The following is a 19,757-nucleotide window of genomic DNA, read 5'->3' as shown; positions in this document are numbered from 1 at the left end:
ATACGGGGTATAACATCCTTCCCCCCTTTTGAACATTCGTCCTCGAATGTTAAACTGGTCCTGAACTCTCAGTACTTTCTCAAGCGTTCTCCTATTTAATCATGCCCTTCACATACCTTTTCCGTTGGTCGATTCGCTATAATTTATTATAATGCATCCCAGATCTCTACATTGTCATTCCTGTGATATTTCCTCTTTTTGTTGCTTCTGAGGTAATAATTCCACATCATTGCCTTTACTCTTTTCTTTATTTCGCAGTTGGTTGTCAGTAGTGTTGCGGGCTCTTCTGCTGAAATGTTACTGTCTCTCTGGTCTGCACAGGGTTCAGTTGTACTATCACTGATTGACTCGAACTTGTAGTCATGGTGCACGTAGTAATAACTCGACTCCTTCTTCTCCTATAGTTACTCCCTTAAGATATCGTTTCCTTCATCTTACCTCTCAATCTTTAAACACGATCTTGTAACGCGCAGACATCCTCCATCGATTCATTAGACTTTAGTATCCCTGGAGTATTGCATGCCTCTGGTAACCTGTAGAACCTTTGCAGGTTCTACGAGTAAAACGAAATTTCCCAGAGGGTAACATTCTCGTACTCCAATATCCTTGCTTTACCCCGCTGTTACAGTCCGTATTCTGGAATTCTCAGCATCATGTGTCACTTTGTGACTTTCTTTAAAGGTCCTTCACTATTACTTGCTCCTACTTCTTGATCTCGATCTTTAGGGTTGGCTATCAAATAGCGCTAGGGTCCCCTCATTTTATAAATTTACAGTCACCCAGTAACCAGCAACCCGCTTGTTCTTATTGTTTCGGTTAAGTCATTTTGTAATTTCCTTTACCCTAACTGGTAATACTTTGGGCATATTGTCTCATGTAGTTTCTCTATTCTTTGACTTAAACTCTTCTATTGCCCCTCTACTCAAATAGCATCCTATTGTAATCTTTACACAAGTATGTGCAGTTGCTCAAGTCAGCCCGGAAATTACCTTAGGGTTGCCACGCTAGTCTTTATGCAGACCCTATATTCTTCTCTTACATCTTTCAATTGATATCAAGGCTCAACTATGGATTTTGCCCCCAGTACTAATTATATCTCTGTAGTTTTGCCTTAAACCATCTTACACCTTCCTTTAATGTATCCAAAATGTCACAATCATGTTGTTAGTACTGAATCCTTATTCTTCTTATCAAGTACTCACTTGGCCTCATCCTTAGCATACAATTATTCGTAAGTTGCATAACTATTCTTGTACAGTTTGTACAACCATAATATTTCCTTCTCCTGGTTTATTCTGCTCTACATGTCTTATTGCACTAAAACTCACTTGCTGTCTATTTCGCCATACTCCTTCCTCTTCCTCTATTCACTATTTGGTCTTCTCATATCCTACTATAGGAGAGATTCCCTATCCTATCTCCTTTTCTACTTTCGTGCACAATATCATTAGCCAATAACTCCGCTGTCAACATCTTAACCTTTAATCCAGTATAGCCTTGCTGTCCTTTATAATATCTTTTTAAGTTACTTGTTACCATTCTCTTGTCGTATTCTTCCTTTTTTTTTATAAGCATTCACCTTCTGAGGTCATATTATCCCAAGTCCTTACCAATAATTCTCAGCACTGTCTCAAATACCATCTTGGCTTCTATCCGTTTATTGCTGGCCTTCAAATCTCACTACTTGTTTCAGCAAGGGATCTCACTTAAAGTTTTAAGTTTCCAAATTACACATGTTGCAGTGTCAGTTGATTTCATCTTACATTTTCATTTCTCTATCTATTTATATTCTACTCTATGTCCCCATTTCCAATCTGCAAATTCATATGATTCTTTTCCAATATATTTGGTATACTGTACCATATCCATCTCTTCCTCTATATCATCTATAATTTAGATTACCCATGTATGAAACTCCAACACAATCACGAGGCGATGAGAACTCTCGATGTATAGTAAAAAATTTCATCTGATGGTTGGTACTCGAGTAATATAATTAATATAGCAATTTATCTATTGCCACATTCCATTTATTCCGACCAGTGATTAGCTAGTGCTTATAGTCGTTTCAAATTCTCCATTAGGTAGCGCTTATGTTCTAATGATAAGTGTCCCAAGCTTTCTTATAACACTATCTTTATCCCAACGGATGTCACCTATTTCCACTAATAAGCTTACCATACATCAGTTGTTTCGCAAATCCACAATCCTTGTCCCTTAAGGATTTCACTATTTTCGAGATGAAATCACATATACGCAGTACTCCTTTATGCCTCATGCTCTTTCTCCCTTGTTGTATATCCAACGATAACTTCTAACTTACTAAAAATTGTATCAAATTCGTCTTAATAGTCGTCTTGTCTTATCACCTTGTCGTTATACTATACCTCTAAGTTCATAGCTTTATATTTCCCTTTTATTCCATACTCATACTCAATTAATTACGTTTGTCTTGGGTGATGTCTTTAGTATTCCTTTCATTTCTCCAGTCTATGTTCATCTTTTATTTTGTGCACGAGGAATCTCATGCTACTCCTGTATCCTTCGGAAAACATTACTTCTACATAACCCCTTTCTCATTTTCAAAACATATTCTGTTCATCCTTGTTTGTTCTTATCATACCAGTCAATTCTGGCATTCATTCTGTCTCGTTGCTCATCTTCCTTTAGGTTGGTCTTTCACAATTCTGTCGCTTATTTTACTCGTTTTCTTAGCTATACACGTCACAACATATCGCTACACTGTAATCCCACTCGCTTTCTTCTTATCTTCTTCCTTCTATTAACTCTTTCTCTTCCTGTGCTCGCTTGCACTTTCGTTACCATTTGACTTCTATTATGAATTTTCCCTATAGGACTTGTAGGTCTTTCTTATTCATTCTGTACCCTGCCTTTCCATTTCATATTTGCCTTTATATCTTAGTCGCATAGATCATGTCATATCTTTTAGTCACTTTCTCACCGGGCTTTACTCATTCCTATAACAATCCTTATGGTATTCACATTACATCTTGTTTGTAATCCATCCTATAGTGTAACACTTCTTAACCTTATTCACAATTCTTACTATGTTTTAATTACACTATGTGGACTAGGCGTACTTAACCCTTCACCCTTTTTAATCAATCTTATCCTTATTATCTCACAGGCTGCCTTATCAATACCTTCATAATTTGTCATCTTTTTCTAAATCATTCCTTAGTGCCACAAGCCCTTCCAAATCATCCTAACATTTCATCAATAACACGTGGAACACCTGATCCATAACAGCCCACAAGTTTGAGTTTTCCTTCCACAAATTCTAGTTCCAATCAGTTGATTAAAAACTAATAAACTCAAAGAACACAAGAACACTCCCACTCCAAGGTTATGTCACCATGAAGCGTCCTCCGAAACCACACAAGAAGAGCTAGAATTCAACAAGCACCACGGGACTATAATGCTTGATTCACATAGTTTACTTCCAGATTTGTTCTTGGGTCATGAACGAACTATTTAGTTCATAAACTACTTGTTGTACGCTTTGTATTCTTCAAATAAAAATGAAAGTTAATTGCTTGATGTTTTTGCCCTCCAATATGAGCTTTTCTAAGGTAAAAATGTGGTTGGAAAATATTCTTGTCTGTCCAAATGAATTCCAAACTCTACTGCTCATATTTGCTTCTTCGAAATCAAATTTCCCAAATAAGAATGATGCCTCTTACGGATGACATGGAGGGTATCTCCTAAAGCTTTAATTTGACACGATAAATTTACCATATTGATATCGACCTCAGAATTACTATTACTATCAATTCGACCGTTAACTTTATTCCTTGAAGTCAGACATACTTGCAACTTAGTCAAATCTTATCATTACTGTTGACATGACCCTTCAAGACCTTTTGCGAACTTATATCTCGTCTTCTTTTTATTTCTAGGAAAATTTTGGCAGAGTTTCCTCTGTATTTCTTACTATCCCAAAACCTGCACGCAGGAAATACCAACAATGCCTCACAGGGCCAACATATATACGCATATATCGTATCGTATCATAGCCACACAGGGCTCCCAATTTCCAGTAAAAAGTATAAAGGTGTCGGAACGTACCTCACATATCGCACCTCGAGACGTACCTGATCCTTTAACAATCTGTCCTGTTATACTTTCCTATCCACCTTCTCTTTCATCCTCCAACTTTACATTTCAATATTCTTACCTTATCCGACATGCCTCCTTCGCACCATTGCTTAACTGTGTACTGTGTAGCTTCCAATATTGTTAGTCACTTTCTTCTATCGATGTCGTTCTTCCGCTGAAATCAAAGGTTAGTATAAGGAATTTCATTTTCTATGGCTGGGCTCTATCGCACGATCTAGAGTAAGAAGGAAAGGTAACATCCTAAATGTCCTGTAGCTTCTTGTTTATAGATGTGGTGCACAACACACCGATAAACAAGACTCTACTAGACACGGTCTATAGACACTCCGAGGATGAACTGCTCTGATACCACTTTTGTCACGACCCAACCCCGTGGGCCATGACTAGTGCCCGAACTGGACACCCGTATACGAACCTGTTACATATATTCAAACTGAATCTATGAATAATATGGAAACTTGCAAAAGAACTCCAACGGTTCATAACGTCATAATATGTGTATATTCAGATAAACTGTCTCCTGAGGAGTCACAACTGATCAAATCATAAAACGGTACGCAAGCCGACAAGGCTGCCATCACATATCAATATCATATGCAAGCCGACAAGGCTGCCACTATAGACGATCATCATACTACAGCACATCGTATAGACACAGCTGAACAGAACTAATACACAACCCACACACATATCTACAGACCTCTAAGAGTATCAACAGTAACATATGACGGGACAGGGCCCCGTCGTACCCCTGGACAAAAACATATATATATATATATACATATCGGGAAGTCTGTACCAAAATCTAGGCTCCGGAACGACGGAGCTCTCCAAGACAGCAGAAAGGGAATCCTAAGCTGGCGGATCACCGCAGCGAGGATCTGTACCTGCGGGCATGAAACGCAGCCCCCCGAAGAAAGGGGGTCAGTACGGAATATGTACTGAGTATAATAAGCATGAAATACAGTAAAAAGGATCATAACTAAAATAAGGAGTACAGGAAACAAGTACAATGTCCAGAATATCAAAACACTTGCCTTTGAAACATAAATCATGCATGTCAATATCATATATCATATACATATATACCGTACCCAGCCCTCTAGTGAGGGCCTCGGTGAATAAAGTCATCATATGCCCTCCTGGCCGCCATAACATGTCATCATCTCATCATATCATCATATCATCATATCATCATATATATATATATACCGTACCCGACCTTCTAGTGAGGGACTCGGTGAACAATGCAGTGAAACTATGCACGATAACATACCCGGCCTGGGACTCGGTGAAAGACATATTGAGGCATGCACGAGAAGAGTAGTGAGCAACCATATGCAATTTAAAACATTATCAAGACTCAACGGAATAAGAAGAAGAGATTAACGCTTGAGTATCAATAGCGACAATCATATCAAGTATCCCTCGAGTGTCATTATAGATCATATCAAAAGACCCTTAGGAACCATAGACATATGCCAATATAGTATGAAACAACTTATAGAAGTCAAGGACATCAGTTATCGTAGAGTGTCTAGGAATAGGAGCTTATATATATCGACTATTATCCAACGTATAGGAAACTGAAGAGGGAAGCTCAATCATTTAAGAGTTCTAACATCAAGAAGTGAATAAGAATCATGAATCACACTCAATATTTATGAATAGGATTACCCCAAAGCTCATATCATTCATCACTTAAAACTAAGACATGCCAAAAGAAAGAAGGGACGACTTTACATATCTGTTAACGATTAATGGCGAACCCGTTCGCTTCGTCGCTCTTTTATCCTATTTAATATAAAAGTAGCGTTATCGTCAGTAACCATACTTTCTAGTTCGTAAACCACAGCCCATCATTTTATAGAACTTATTCTTTAACTTATACTTTCTCGTTAAGGGTTTTCCATTATTAAGGACTTAACGAAAATCAGGCAGCATTTCCCCTACATATTCGCCTAACCCGAATTTCGAATTATTCTCCTGTTAACACAGAAACACCAACAACAGAGATATACATATAAAATTCTCACAATTCAGCCCATAACAATTCCAACAACCCAACAACTTCTCTAAATCCATTTCAACCCACTATTTCTTATAACATCAATTTCATGCATTTTCTTACTTCCAATTTCGTCCAATCCAATTTTAGTAATTCCATTACAACACTATTAACACAATTACACCATAGAACAAGACAATCTTACCTTAATTTTCTGGGAGGAATTTCTACTCTTAATTGCTCCAATTTCGCAATTTCCTCTTCCTCAATTCAATATCCAATGTTGGTATCACCTCCTTGAACTTGTAATTTATTTGAATCTTGATCAAAACATTGAAGAATCAAAATTTTTCTTCAACCCCATGGCTGGCCGAGAGCAGCCATGGAAGATTTGTGATTTTCTTAAGCTTTGGCTTTTCTTGAAAATGAAATTAAAGTTGTAAATTTGTTCACTCTTATGCATATATATATATATATATATATATATATATATATATATATATATATATATATATATATATATATATATATATATATATATGGTGGCTTATTGAAAGACACGTGCTCCTCCCTTGTGACTCACCAACTCATTTTGATGAATTGTTTTTTTTTTTAATTTTCGGGTGGAGCCCACCTCTATTAATTAAATTAATATTTTTTTTTAAAATCATTAATCCTCACTTAATAATTTAATCATAGTTAATTAGTTACTAATTTCCATTAATATTTCTATACTAAATAAAATTTATAAACAATTTACGTAATAATTAAATTTAAAATTAAAGGTTTCTATTTCATGTCCGAAAATAATTCCGCCTTTAACTTGAGTCGATTTGCTTGTGAATAATTCGACGTATAAATATACGGGGTATAACAGGAACAACACCAGTCGTACCCAAAAGTGGCAAAACATAAATAAAACATGTAACAATCCTAGCTAAATGTCTTTTGAGGTTGTTCAACTTCATCAGCTAAAGTACTGGCATTATCCCAAAAATTCATGTTCCAAAAAAGGGTATTAAAAAAAAGTTCCAATTTGTTTTAACACCCTTTTGGCCTAAATTCAACCATCTACTAGGATCAATCTTTGGAACTGAAAAAAAATGTAATTAACCAAAAAGGACAAAGGGAAAGTACACCAAGAACAACAACAGTATAACCAACAATAAACAAACCTAAATAATTCAAGAAAGACAACAACATAGTAATTACGAAAATAGCAATATACCTAAACCAGAATCAAGAACTGGAAAAACCAACTTGAAAACCTAATTTTCAAGTAGTAAGTAAAAAATATATACTTACAAGTCTCTTGCGATGCTCCCCAATGCAAATAGAGCCACCTGTGTGAGTCCCAGCAGCAACTTCTTTCTCTCCACAACGATTCTTTGCATTTATTTCTGATTTTTCAACACACATAGGATCTGCCAAAAGTTGCAACCAACGTTCCCACACATTATCAGAAACATAATCCGGCTTAATCCTTTTTTGTTTAATTTTGCTAATGAAATTCCTATACTTTGTTACTACCTTAGTATTCCAATGTTTACAGATGTGCAGGGATAAGCAACTTTATTGACTGATTCCAATGCTGCCCATCAAGATTATTTTTATTTCAGCCATTGTACAGGACCTAGAATTGCTCATAATGTCATCAGTGTGTAGACAAGTCACTGGTGTGTTTTTGGAATTTGGATATGATCATAAGAGTTTATACATGATCTATGTATTGTCCTTTACAGATGTGCAGGGAAAAGCAAATTTAGTGACTGGTTTTTAGCTGAAAACAATGCAAGGATCAATATATTATATTACAAGAAACATTGTTGAATTCCAATATATTATATTACAAGGATCAATATATTATATGCAAGGATCAATAAACAGACCTGACGCTTGAACCGATAGCGTACCTAGAGTTTGAACTTGGTTTATAGGATCTGGCCCACCTATGGAACTCGTGCCACCTTGTTGAGGACTAACTGTGGTGGGAATGGGAATGATAGGCATGTTTGCACGACCCGTAAAATCACCCCTAAATGAGGACTTTCCAACACGACCTCCGCTACCTCGACCTCTGCCTCGAGCCATATCTACGAAAAAATGTGGCCATGAGGAAATTAAAGCAACCATCAGTAAAAAAGTAACTAGTAAAATGCAAGCAGGCTGCTAGTAAAGAGGTTTTTGTACCATTATGTTCAAATCCTAATGGAAAAGAAGCACACAGAAGTGAAATTTCCGTGAAATTTCCAAATTGATTTTTCAAGTCTGTGACTGACCAGCTTTTACTCTTTATTCAGAAAAACAATCATTTTATTAGGAGCAAATGAAGGGTCGCGTCGGGTCGTCGGGGTAATTCTTTGTCACAAGATCTAACATTTAATGGAACAAAAACACAAATGTCACCGAAAGGTTAAAAACATAAGAAAGATGATGAAAAATTCAGAAATTTTGTCGTCATATAATTGCAGGAGATGAACATAAAAAGTTTAATTCTGAAAGGAGTTTCAAAGACAGCTTGTCGAATCAGATTCAGTAATAAGAGACAATATATAAATGCATGCTTTATTTGGAATAGAACACTGTACATCAATGATTACAACTGGTGGACCCTACATAGATGCCTTCTCAGGAGGTGTTGTTAGTGGAGGTTCAGGAAACTTCTCCTCCAGTGCTTGTGTGATGACATCTGAATCCGGAACCCATTTTCATCAAGGTTAATAAGTGGAACTTTACCTTCAGGACATATCTTCAAAAACCTAGGTAAGTAAAGCCCAAAAACACACCTTTTCTGTTTCTTCATGCAGGTAGGCAAAGGCTTATCTAAGAATGGTAAAGCCCCAAAACTTGCTTTACAACATTGTCTTGAAGCTGTAAGTAAATTGTTTATGCTATCTTGATTGTCTTTTTGGTCAATTTTATGTCATTTGGACTAACTTGGAGGTGGTTATATGTCTAATAGATCGATCCACAACATCATTATGGACACAACTTGCATTTCCATTATGTTCAATGATTGCATTCTCAAAGCAAAGAACCTTTCTTCTACTGGTAATTGTCTGAATAAATTTATACAATCTTTTTAATGATCATATAACATAAAATTCTTTTTCATTTGCTAATAATTTTACTCTGAAGCATGTTGGATATTGGAGAAGGCAAAGAAGTTAATCTTGTTGAGAAATGCCTGCGATGGAAACTACATCAGCAATACATCAAGTACCTTGGTCCTGTATGTCTTAAGTCCATCTATCAGTCTTCTCATAAATAATTTCTTGCATATTTGATACTTTTAACTTTTACATACCAAGATTGGTTTATTTTCTTTGAAAATAGATGGAAAGCTCTTGTACAAAGAAACTAGGAAGCTCCTTGACACCATTGGTGAAACAAAAGGCACTAAATGGATATTTGTCCTAAGCACCTCTAAAACCTTATATGTTGGGAAGAAAAGGAAAGGAACGTTTCAACATTCTAGTTTCTTGGCCGGAGGCGCCACTTTAACTGTTGGCAGGATAGTTATGGAACAAGGAGATTTGAAGGTATTGAATCGCTACAAATCTTTCTTTCAATGCTAAGTAACTCTTTTTCTTATTTTGGCTGTTTTCAAGCAGGCTGTGAGGCCTCACAGTGGACATTATTGACCTACTCTAGAAAACTTTCAAGACTTCAATTTGTTTCTCAGGGAGAACGATGTGGACCTAAATCATGTTCAGGTACAGAACTGCACTTTACGGTTTTTGAGTCATGATTTTCTGTAACATTCTAAGTTCCAATGCCGATTAATTAGTATCAAATGATGCAGCTGTATATACTCAGTACATATTGACTGCAGCTGAGTTTTCTTATTGTTCTATGGATTTAATCCATTTTGAACAGTATATGGGACTGTGTTGAATAGGTATTGAGAATAGAAAGAGGCAAGGCACTGATGCTACTATCTTAGAATAAGGCCATACATGATCTACTTATTGAATCTTCCTTAGTGGTGGTATTAGTACCTTATGGTACTCATTCCACTAAGGGGGAGACTATTGGTTCTATGAAAGTTCAAGACCGGGCCATACATGCAAGATAAGGATTCAAAAGAAAACTGCAACCAGTAGCAGTTCAGGAAAATTGCTGGTTTTTTGCATTTTTCAGCAGGTGTATTTTCTGCAAGGGACTGTCAAAACTGCAGGAAGCAGCTGGATTTTTGTTACAATGACATTGGAAATTCAGTTGCCAATGAAACTTACATCAGTTTAGAATGCAAGTTGAGGTGATAAAGTTGTTGGTTGATCTTCAGGGATTTACTACTCTATTGTTAATGATCATGATTGCTGGTTAATTTAGCAATTTCTACATGCTGCACCTCTGGTCAAGATCACAAGACTTCATCTGCTGCATCAAGTAGCAGTAATTTTTTCTTGATTTGATCATCAACTGTTCAAGATCAAGTTATTCATTTCATTTTACACTTTTAATTCTACTTCTTTTAATTAGTTCTTTAGCAATTTGTAGTATCAAGTTAAGACAACTATAAGTCTTAATTTGGTCATTAGTTTAATGTGCTCTTATTATTATCCTTTGGATACATTTGTAAATAACTTTTAGATTTGCTTTGAGAAAAATTTATAAAATTAGCCCTAGGCACCAAAATGCCTAGTGGACTTTAATTTTTTTTTAAAAAAATTAGTTGACATGTATGATTCTTTTGGAAACCTTAATCTTCCCCCCGGTGAATTATTTTGCACTTGCTATACAATGAAAAACTACAAAATGAAGAAAAGATCAATCACATATCTAACTGAAACACAAAATTTCAGCAAAACCAAACTAAGATTCTAGCACCAACGAAATTCTTTTTCCCCAATTTTAATTCTCACAAAAAAAAACTTTCAATTTACAGCCACACTAGAATGAACCAAACATAGTAAAATTTTAAAAGAGAATGAATTCTTACCAGTCAAGAAAAAGGGCTGAGAAAATAAACAAAGAACAAGAGAAGAAAGTACAGCAAAATCTTAAAATATTCAATCAATGCCACTATCATAACAATATTTAGATGTGAATAAGATGAGTTTTAAGAATCGAGTAAGAAACCCAGTTCACTAACACTGATTTCCAATCACAGAATATAAAAAATGTTGAGTTCTTCAAGCTTTTTCTCGACATGCAACGAATTAAAACAAACTTTAAGCACCAAATAATATTACCCTACAAGGGTTAGCACAAACAAAGGTCGAATTTCCAATTTCATCAGATTTTGGCCCAAATAGAGATTCCCAACACTTAACCTTCAAATAAATTATAACCCAACAGTTTTTCAAGACACCCAACTTCGATTTTAACAAGAAAACACTTAACAATGCTCTGTCCTTTAGATAATAAGCAAAAAAACACAAATTTCTTAACTTTTATTTCAAATTTAATGTCAGAAAACACAAAGAAAGAAATAAAGAAGAAAGAAATTTCCTATAAAACATAGAAAAAGCAAAACATACCTGTCCTTTAGATAAAAGATGCAGTAGAAGAAGAGAAAAACACAATAGAAACCCTAGATCCACATTATTTTGATCTAAATTCACAATTTCGCACACTGTCTCTCTCTATATTGTGCTCTCTCTCTCTCTCTCTCTCTCTCTCTCTCTCTCTCTCTTTCTCTCTCTATCTATGTTGGGTGTGTTTGCAGTGAGAGGAAATAAATGAGTGCCCTCGGATATATCTTTTTTTTAATATTTAACGACGGACTAGCGACGAATTTTATATTCCGTCGCTAAATAATACATTGACTTCTTTTAATAATTAATATTGCAACGAATTTTTTCGTTGCTGCGAATATATATTTTTTGGAGAAAAATTGAAAGGTCTGGCAATGAATTTTTCGTTGCTGAATCCGTCACTACATAAAAATAAAATTTGTCGCGCCTCTTCTGTTGCTAAATCTGTAGTGAAATTTAAGGAGCCAAAATTTTGCGCTAATAATTAGTGACGAAATTCAGTTTTCATTGCTAATCCGTCACTATATAATGAGATAAAATTTTAGTTGCTTTTCTCGCGATAAAATGAGCATTCCGTGGCTAATCCGTCGTTAATTAGTGACAGAATATGGTCTATCGCTAATATTCCGTCACTAAACGCTGGGTTTTTAGTAGTGCTTGATCCCCCTCTATAATCGCTTCCAGCCCCCGTAGATCGGGCCCTCTTACTTTGCCCTCTATCAATATCATGATCACCCCTTTGCTGATGTTGTTGTCTTTCTAAATTCTGGGCATGGGCTTGAATACGGGAAATATCCATCCCATCTTGCAACGAAGCCGTCAAACAATCCTTGAATAAATGTGGTCCTAGGCCACTCACAAACCTGTGCACTCTGTCTCCCATATCGGCCACCGTAGTCGGGGCATATCTAGCCAATGAATTGAACTGAAGGCTATACTCCTGGGCACTCATATTTCCTTATTTCAAATTTAAAAGCCTATCTGCTCTAGCTCGGCGGACCTCGGGTGGCAAATAATGGCGGATGAAGGCATCTACAAATTCTTGCCAAACGGGAGGAGGCGCATTCTCTTTTCTTGATGATAGCCAATTATTGTACCATAATACCGCCACATCTCGGAGTCTATAAGATGCCCACTCCACAGATTCAGTTTCGGAGGCATGAATAATCTTCAACGTCCTTAACATTGCATCAATAAAACTTTGCGGGCCTTCATTCGGCTTTGACCCGAAAAACTCCAGAGGATTCAAACTCATATAATCACGGGCCCTGGTACTAGTTTCCCGATCACTTGGACCCGTATTCTGCCGCTGTGCCTAGGCGGCAACTAACTGCGTCAATAGATGAATAGCCTCGGTCACTTGTTGACCCGAAGTAGCCGGTGGAGGAATCGAAGGTGAAGCTCCTCCTTGTTCTTCTACATTGGGTGGGGTGGAGGAAGTATTATATAGGGCGTCATTATGTGACTCACCCTCTTCTACATTCATTGTCGGCTCTCTTTCTACCCGTCTTTTCATCGTAGTCTTGCCCTTCTGGGCAGCTATAGCTTTCCCTTTGGCGGCATTTCTGAAATCATAGTACACTATTAAGGAGGAGATAATCTTATAACACAGCTCTATCGCACGATCTCTTAAGATGAAAGATGGTCAGTGTTCCTAAATGCCCTGTAGCCTGCTCTTTATTAGTGTGGCGCGTAGCACACCATAAACAAGACTCTACTAGACATGGCTCGTAGACACTTCCTAGGACTGAACTGCTCTGATACCACTTTTGTCACGACCCGACTAGGGGCCATGACGGGTAACCGGGGCTAACCACTGAGCACCACTCATTCTATTACTCATCATACTCAAATCATAGGAAAACTATTTTTCATTTGGAACATAATTACTTTTATATACATAAGCCCTTCGGCTATCAAAATAATACATATATATATATAATAAGGACATCGTGAGACCATACTACCCACACATGCGTATCTATGAGCCTCTACTAGAGTACTATACATATAGACGGGACAGGACCCCGTCGTGCCCAAAATACGTATATGTACATAAAAGAATAAACCAAATACATCTCCAAAATAATGGAGTGCTCCTGTAAATCTGCTGATGGCTCCTATGGATCTGCACCGTCTCCTTGTCTACCTGTGGGCATAAACACAGCGTCCAAAGAAAACGGACGTCAGTACAAATATTGTACTGAGTATGTAAGGCATGAACAATAATGATATATCAATGAAATACGGAGACATCGAGTGAAGAACGATCTATAGCTGACTGTCACTTAAAAATGAAATAATGCATGCTAACTTACTTCATAATCGTCATCATATCATGTATGCATATATGTATAAGCTGTCCGACCATGTAGGTACGGTGTGATAATCATTAGCCCGCGTCTAGGCCTCCCGCGTCCGGGATACCATCTCATGCTGCCCACTAGTGGTGTCTGCCCATGCCATCTTGACATGGTGTATACGCTGCCCGCCTTAGCGGTGTCTGCCCGGCCATGTAGGCACGGTGTAATATCATTATCACATACGTATCATGAATCATGCATAAAACTCGAAACAAACTATACATCTATCGGGGTGACGTAAGGTCGTGAACCCCCGATTTCATTATGGAGTATTCATAAGCATTCTGCCTCACCTTGAATGAATTAGCATATACGGTGAGTGTATACAATGAACAACATCAATGGATCATAATAAGAATCATTAGCCTTGTAGAAACATAATATCATGGGCCTTAGACTCTTTAGACTTAGACTCATCATTATCGTGCTCGTAACATATCTCTTATCTTATCTTATATGAAGCTATTTACTAAGATTGACTCATAATTTTCGGGATGTAGGAAAGTCATGAAGAGATAGGAATATCATGTCATAAGAATCAAGCCTTAGAAAGCAAGGACTAGCCTTACATAACTTTTCATTTAGCTACTCTATCGCTTGAACGTTCCTCTCCAATATTGTACGACCCGGCTAGGGGCCGTGACAGGTATCGAGGGCTAGCCACCGAGCACCACTCGTGCTACTACTCATCTTGCTCATTTAATTGTCTTTTATCAGCTTTATACTCAAATTGTAGGAAAATCATATTTTATATGGAAACATAAATACTTTTTAAATACATTTGCCTCACGGCCATCAAAATAATATATACATATAATAGCATCTCGTGAGACCATCTAACCCACACTGCACATCCACGAGCCTCTACTGGAGTGCTAAGCATAAGGACGGGACAAGACCCCGTCATGCTCAAAAATACATATACATTAATATACACAAAAGAATCGTCATAAGCACTTCCGAACAAAGGAGTGCTTTCAATCAGCTGACGGCTAGTGCAGGTCTGGGTCGAGCTCTCCTCCTTGTCTACCTGTGGGCATGATCACAGCGTCCAAAGAAAACTGACGTCAGTATGAATATTGTACTGAGTATGAGAGGCATAAACAATGAAACAGAACAATGACATAAAGGAAATATCAATATGGAACATCTGTATCTAACTATCATGTATAAAAGAATTAAGCCATGTTGTCTTACTCATACTCGTTATCATATCATATATGCATAATGTATAAGTTGCTCGCTCATATAGGTGTGGAGTAGTAATGTATAAGCGGCCCGTCCATATCGGATCGGTGTGATAATCATAACATTAGCCTGCGTCCAGGCCTCCCGCGTCCGGGGTATCATCTCATGCCGCCTACTAGCGGTGTCTGCCCATGCCATTTGGCCATGGTGTATCGCATAGCTGCCCGCCTTAGCGGTGACTGCCCGGCCAACTAGGCATGGTGTTATATCATCATCATACATACTCATCATAATATGCTTATCGTAACATATTTATCATAATACATGCATAAGTTTTATAAACAACTTTACTTTATCGGGGTGACGTAATGTCGTGATTTCCCCCGATTTCATTATGGAGCAATTATCGACATCCTGCCTCACCTTGAAGGAACTGACGTAGAAGGTGAGCGTGAGCAATAAATATCATCATGCCATTTAAGGATCATCATATAATATTTCTTATCTTATGTTACCATTCATAGATATAGGCTTTTGGCTTTTCGGAATATAGGAACTCTTGAAGAGGAAGGAAATTCATGCTAGAAGATTCATGCCATCAGAAAGAAGGGACTAGCCTCACATACCTTTGACGTTTAACTAAGCTATCGTTCGCTTGTTCTCCTTCGATATCACGTTCCTACCTTCAAAGAGAATTCGCATTTATATTAGTTAATCGACTATAAGAACGCGCTACTATTTCTAAGGAAAATTGGGCGGCCCTTCCTTTGGTTATACTACTTCCCCATATTCTATATCAACTACCAAACATTCATAATTCAATCCAACTATCATTCAATTATGACACTATTCACGTTTTATGACCCATTTACTACACTCTTCCATAATCCAAGTGTTTCAACGTTTTAAAACTTCAGTCATCATGAGAAGGTCATCAAACTTACCTTAGATATTGTAGGAACGAGCCTTGAGTAGCAATACTCTTCTATACCAAAAACCCTATTTCACTTCTTTGCAATTTCTTTGTGTAAATGAACTTTGATGTGATTCTTACACTTGATTTTATGGATTTGATGTTATTGACCTTGATTTTTCTTTGGTCCTCTTGAATTCTTGTGAATGAAGTGTTTAGAGTGTTCTAGAGACTTCTTGAGTCGTGTAGATGAGAAATGAATAAATGAGCTTAGGGTCCCTTTTAATAACTCAAAACCTGATCATTAATGAACAGTAGTCGGGTGCACAGTGGCCGTAAACCCAGTTTACGGGCCGTTTTCTGGTTTACGGTCCGTCCTTCACGATCGTATTTATTCATATCAGAAACTTTAAGGTTTGCTGGAGTCATGGTGGTTTACGGTCACAGTTTACGGGCCGTATTTCGATTCACGGTCCGTATTCTGAGTCGTATTTAACCATTTCGTTATTTGGCAGAAAGTCGAAGTTTTTGGAATGCTGAAGGACGATGGCAGTTTACGGTCCGTAAACCACTTTACGGGCTATATTCTAGTTTACGACCCACAGGGTCGAATTGCAAATCTGTATCTTTCTCATTTCCAAAATTCATAAATAGTCATTCCCTACTTAGTAAAACATCGCACACTCATACACTTCGTTGGTCTACTCGTTGTACGGTCACGGAGAAATTTCCGAGGTGTAACATTCTTCCCCCTTTTTGGAACATTCGTCCTCGAATGTTAAACACTCGAGATTCTACGAACGTTTCGCCAGAGTTTCCCCTGTAATTTGGCACTACCAACTTGTCACAACAACCCATAATATCATCGCCTCACAGGGCTACATCACAACATCGACATATCTATGGCCACACGCGACCAAAAGTATGAAAAAAATAAGCATACGTACCTCATATCGTTGGCGTTTCATCTTGAATCTCCTCTGGGGGTTGGAATAAATGCGGGTACTTGGACTTCATCTTCCCTTCTTCCTCCCAAGTCATTTCTTCCCGATTGTTGTTTCGCCATAAGACTTTGACTGAAGCTACCTCTTTATTTCGGAGTCTTCGTACTTTCCTGTCTAAAATAGCGATAGGCACCTCTTCATAGGTTAGCTTTTTTGTTACTTGCACATCATATATCGGGACAATATTTGTGGGATCTCCATTACACTTGCGGAGTATCGAAACGTGAAAGACTGGATGGACTGATTCAAGCTCCGAAGGCAAATCCAGTTCATAGGCTACATGACCCACCTTGCGGATAATTCTATAGGGTCCGATATATCTAGGACTTAACTTTCCTCTCTTGCCAAATCTCATCACCCCTTTCATGGGTGATACTTTCAAAAATACCCAATCATTAACCTGGAATTCCAAGTCTCGTCGGCGATTGTCCGCATAAGACTTTTGGAGACTTTGGGCTGTCAGCAACCGATCTCGGATCACCTTAACTTTTTCCACCGCTTGTTGAATTAATTCAGGGCCTACTAGTTATGCTTCTCCTATTTCAAACCACCCGATTGGGGATCTACATTTCCTTCCATATAAAGCTTCATACGGAGCCATTTGAGTACTGGAATGATAGATGTTATTATACGCAACTTCGATTAACGGTAAATGATCATCCCAACTTCCACCGAAATCCAGCACACATGCTCGTAGCATATCTTCCAAGGTCTGAATAGTACGCTCGGCTTGTCCGTCAGTCTGCGGATGAAATGTCGTGCTAAGCTTCACTTGAGTGCCTAGACCTTCTTGGAAGGACTTCCAAAACCTGGCTGTAAACTGTGCTCCTCTAGCTGTGATAATGGATAATGGAATACCATGAAGTTGCACAATTTTTTTGAGATATAACCTTGCGTAATCTTCAGCTGAGTATGTAGTCTTAACTGGGAGAAAATAGGTTGCTTTCGTCAACCTGTCCACGATCACCCATATGGAATCATACTTGTCACGGGAACGAGATAATCCCACAATAAAATCCATGTTAATCACTTCCCATTTCCGAGTAGGGTTTTCTATTGCTTGCAATAAGCCTCCTGGCTTCTGATGTTCAACTTTTACTTGTTGGCAATTTGGGCACTGTGCTACAAATTCGGCTATGTCTCTCTTCATGCCATCCCACCAATACATCATCTTGAGATCACGATACATTTTAGTTGCACCTGGGTGAATAGAATACCGGAACAATGTGCTTCTTCTAGAATTCGTCGGTGCAATTCTGCTACATTCGGCACACATAGCCTGCCTCGGTATCTAAGAATTCCATCCATAGGGACTTCAAATGAGGACTTTCCTTTTCCATGAGATGCGTCTTTGTAACGACACAATTTAGGATCTTCATATTTTCGTTCTTTCACTTCCATTTCCAAGGATGAAATTGTGGGATCATTGATACTAACCCCCACATTACCCGAATCGATTACACGTACTCCAAGATTTGCTAGTTGGTAGAGCTCAAGAACCATTTCTTTCTTTTCCGGAGGGACTTCACATAAACTGCCCAATGATATGCGGCTAAGCGCATCGGCTACTACATTTGCTTTTCTGGGGTAGTACAAAATGTTCACATCATAATCATTTAACAATTCTAACCACCGCCTCTGTCGCAGGTTCAAATCCTTTTGCTTGAAAATGCACTGAAGACTTTTGTGATCTGTATAAATATCAACATGCACACTATACAAATAATACCTTCATATTTTTAAAGCATGAATAACCGCGGCCAATTCGAGAGCATGAGTCGGGTAATTCTTTTCATGTTTCCGTAATTGTCTCGAAGCATATGCAATAACCTTTCCATGCTGCATCAATACGCATCCTAATCCGACACCGGAAGCGTCACAATACACAACATAGCCACCTGACCCTTTTGGAAGTGTTAAGACCGGGGCTGAGGTCAATCTTCCTTTAAACTCCTGGAAACTACGTTCACAAGCATCATTCCATTGGAATTTGGCTGACTTCTGGGTTAGCTTCATCAATGGGGCTGAAATAGATGAAAAGCCCTCTATGAATCTTCTATAATAACCTGCCAACCCCAGAAAGCTACGAACTTCTGTAGGCGTCATAGGGCTCGGCCAAGTCATCACAACTTCAATTTTCTGAGTGTCGACTCGAATGCCATCATCTGAGATAACATGGCTCAAAAATGTCACAGAATTTAGCCAAAACTCGCACTTTGAAAATTTTGCATATAACTCCAGGGCTCGAAGAATGCCAAGAACAATTCGCAAATGATCTGCATGTTCGGATTCCGTGCGAGAATACACCAAAATATAATCAATAAATACTATCACAAATAAGTCTAAGAGTGGCCTGAACACATTATTAATTAAATTCATGAACCTGGCTGGAGCATTAGTTAATCCAAACGACATCACTCTGAACTCATAATGGCCATATCTCGTTCTGAAGGCTATCTTGGGAATATCCGATTCTCTAACTCTCACTTGATGGTAACCCGACCTCAAATCTATTTTTGAAAACCATTTGGAACCCAGTAGTTGATCAAATAAATCATCAATCCTCGGAAGAGGATATCTGTTCTTTATCGTCACCTTGTTCAACTGCCTATAATAGATGCACATTCGTAGAGATCCGTCTTTTTTCCTTACAAACAA

Source organism: Lycium barbarum, chromosome 3 (genome assembly GCF_019175385.1).
Source record: "Lycium barbarum isolate Lr01 chromosome 3, ASM1917538v2, whole genome shotgun sequence".
NCBI classification, from domain to species: Eukaryota; Viridiplantae; Streptophyta; class Magnoliopsida; order Solanales; family Solanaceae; genus Lycium; species Lycium barbarum.
Note: the sequence above shows the minus strand (reverse complement) of the source record.